Source organism: Schistosoma haematobium, chromosome 1 (assembly GCF_000699445.3).
Source record: "Schistosoma haematobium chromosome 1, whole genome shotgun sequence".
Classification (NCBI taxonomy): Eukaryota; Metazoa; Platyhelminthes; class Trematoda; order Strigeidida; family Schistosomatidae; genus Schistosoma; species Schistosoma haematobium.
Genome location: NC_067196.1, coordinates 43076300 through 43080005, shown reverse-complemented (window position 1 = coordinate 43080005; position 3706 = coordinate 43076300).

Here is a 3706-nt window from a genome sequence, read left to right as displayed (position 1 = left end):
GCTAACTGCGACGAAAATGCCTTTCGAGCAAACCTTGCACTGGTAACATTGAAGCGAGTTTGGGTCAAATTGACGGAAGAACTTTCCATTTCCCCATTTAGAGTACAGTAACATAGTATTTTCTCTTCCACTCCGAAAGGATTTGGACACTCTGAAGCGTATTTAACAGCAAGTCACGAAATCAGTTCGGGAACTCAAATTCAAGCCTTATGAATAGCGCTTTCAACCGTTAAACATTTACCTGTAAGAGTACAGGCGTCTCAGAGGTGACATTTTAATGGCTTACAGCATCTTCAACACTTCTGGGCATCTTCTTGAACACCTACTTAAGTTAAGTTCCGACACAAACCTAAGGGGTAATACCAAGAAAGTGGAGACAAAACACAGCAGAACAAAATGTAGACCAACCCGCTACTCCTTAAGAGTAGTCAGATGCTGAAATTCGTCTTCGGCTGTGCCAGTCCAAGAGACTTCCCAGGAGTCCATAAAGAGGAAACTTGACATATTCTTAAGGACTAAGGATAGTATCTTAATATGGTTTACTGATCTCTTTTTCTTCTTTTATCGATATTATACCTAGGTTCCTAGCTGAAGGTAACGGTGACCCACTGCTATCGTCGTGATAATATAATATCATTGAAAGTTCGTCTTATATCACACATCATTACGATGGCGTCCTTTTAGTTACTTGAAGGATTGATGTTATCAGATATAATGTGGCTGAACTCAAATCAAATCTAAAATTTTCTTGATATGACCAATTCTACAAGGCCTTACTAATTGTCGAGGTGACGCAGCAATCATTTTACGATCATTCCAGACTGCTTAAAGTAGTATTCGGCTCTTCAAACGAACGTGACCTAATTTTACAAAATGGACACAAATTAAAGGGTTCAGGAGTCTTTATCCGAAAGGACCTACCGTTGGCAGACCGTGTTAAAAGACGGGAAGCCGAGAAAGAACTACAACATAGGTTAGACGCTGGCGAAAAGGACCTGAAAATTGTAAATTTTCGGATTGTAAGACTTCGACAGAGAATGATGCCGAAGCCGCTCTGGGTGAAGCACGAAGGCACTTAAACAGGCTTCGGATCTGTTACACCAATGCGCGAAGCTTACTTAATAAGCGATCGGAACTAGGTGTGCAGATTGACTCTATAAAGCCAGATATAATCGCAGTAACAGAAACCTGGCTGACACAGGCTATAGATAGTATAGAACTTGATTTCGAGGGCTTTACGTTAGTAAGGGCCGACAGAACACAAAAGCGCAAAGGAGGGGGAGTAGCTCTATTCATTAGGAATGCTATCCCATTTACCATTATCGATAGTGTATCCCATGAGAGTGGGACGTGTGAATTAGTTAGTCTTCGCTTAAAATGCAAGGGACAAGAGCTGCTGATTGGTTTGGTCTATCGCAGTCCAAGCTGTGAGGCAAATGAGATCCTGTTAAGCAGTCTCAATACTTGGTCCCAAAGTGGTCGATGTCTAATCCTAGGGGACTTCAATGCACCTATGGTAGACTGGGAAAATCTGCGAACTAAATCGTCGGAGAATTCCTTCGAGCAGGAACTAGTTAATGCGGTTATCACATGTGCCCTAGTGCAACATGTGAAAGAAGCGACAAGGTACGACCCGGACACTGAATCATCCTTATTAGATCTTATACTGACTCACTATGAGGATGATGTTGCGAACCTCCACCATATGCCACCCTTAGGTAAAAGTGACCACGCAGTTTTAACTTTCGACTTCCATATAACTGCCAGTCATGAGGACGCGTCAGTCCAGTCCAGACCCAACGTCTGGAAAGCAAACATACCAGACATCATGCACTCAGCATCGTTAATAGATTGGACAATAGACCCAAAGTCCTCAATTGAAACGGCCTGGGACGCATTTCGAAATTCATACTTAAAAGTTACCACACCTCACATCCCTTGGACTATACCAAAGGGGCCGAAAAACTCACCACCATGGTTCAGTAGGGAGGTCCGTATCCTTCTCCGTAAGAAAAGGAAAACGTGGGATAGATTTAGGTTACTGGGGACTGATGAGTCAAAATCTCAGTATCGAAAGGCTCGGAACACTTGTGCCTCGACCCTCCGTAAGTCTAGAAAATTGTACGAAGAAAAACTTGTTAAGGAATCCATAGAATGTCCTAAACGCTTGTATTCCTATATAAACCAAAGGACAAGGAGAAAAGGAAATATTCCTGCTCTATGGGGAGACAGTACTGCTTCATCATTAGTGGAGGACGACTTTGGTAAGGCTCAAGCGTTCTCGAACTACTTTAGCAACGTGTATACCATAGAAGCACCCTTCTCGTCAGCGTATACAGATCCCCCATACATACACTGGATAGCGTGACCATTAAAGAACTCGATGTCTTTGGTCTGCTGAATAAGCTTGACATAGGTAAATCCACGGGGCCCGATGAATTACATCCTAGGCTACTGAAGGAATTATCTAACTTCGTTGCGAACCCTTTAAGTACATGCTTTAACCTATCCGTTACGCAGGGTCGCTTACCGAAAGATTGGAAAAACGCCATAGTAAGTCCTGTCTTCAAAACAGGTACGAAACACAAACCTGAGAACTACCGCCCCGTTAGCCTAACTAGTGTGGTTGTTAAAATCTTAGAAAAGATTATTCGGAAGGAGCTGTTTAAGTATCTCGATAAAAACCGGATCCTCTCGGAGAAGCAGCATGGCTTCAGAATAGGTTATTCTTGTCTCACTAACTTATTAGTGGCTCGTGAAAGCTGGTGTGCTCTTAAGGACCAAAAGCTACCTGTAGACGTCGCCTTCATTGATTTCAGTGAAGCTTTTGATAAAGTTCCGCACAACCGGCTGTTATATAAGTTAAGACATATCGGGATTGGAGGTAATTTATTGATGTGGATAAAAGACTTCTTAGTTGGGCGTCAACAAAGAGTAAGGGTGAACTCAAAGTTATCTAGCTGGGAAACTGTGCTTAGTGGAGTGCCCCAGGGTACAGTTTTGGGGCCAGTGCTATTCCTCTTATATGTAAATGACCTTCCTTGTCTCCTATCGTCATCGGTCTTGCTATATGCTGACGATGTCAAGATATGGAGAACGATACGATGTAAGAGTGATAGCTTAGAACTTCAAAATGACCTGAAGAAGTTATCTGAATGGTCTCAAACATGGCAGTTGCCGATAAATACTTCCAAGTGTGTTGTGATGCATATCGGTCATCAAGGCACAGATACATATACGATGAATAACACTGAGCTACCTGTCGTCCAGACATATAATGACTTAGGAGTTATCATTAGTCAAGACTTAAAGACTACTGCACACTGCCGTGCAATAGCCGCCAAAGGTTTTAGAACGTTATGGTCAATACGTAGGGCTTTTAGTCATGTCGACACTAAGACGTTTTTGACTTTGTATACAGTGTTCGTTCGTCCTAAACTTGAGTACTGCATACAGGCGGCTAGCCCCTGCTTTAAAAAAGACAGTGAGCTTCTGGAAAAGGTTCAAAGAACGGCGACTAAGCTGGTTCCCGCAATAGCGAAGCTTCCGTATGAATCTCGACTGGCCAAGCTGAACCTTTTCCCGTTGTCACATCGCAGAACTAGAGGGGACTTGATTACAGTCTACAAATTGCTTAGTGATAAATTTGCACCTAACATGCCCTCATTTTTCTTGTCTTCCAAAACAGAGAATTTACGAGGACACT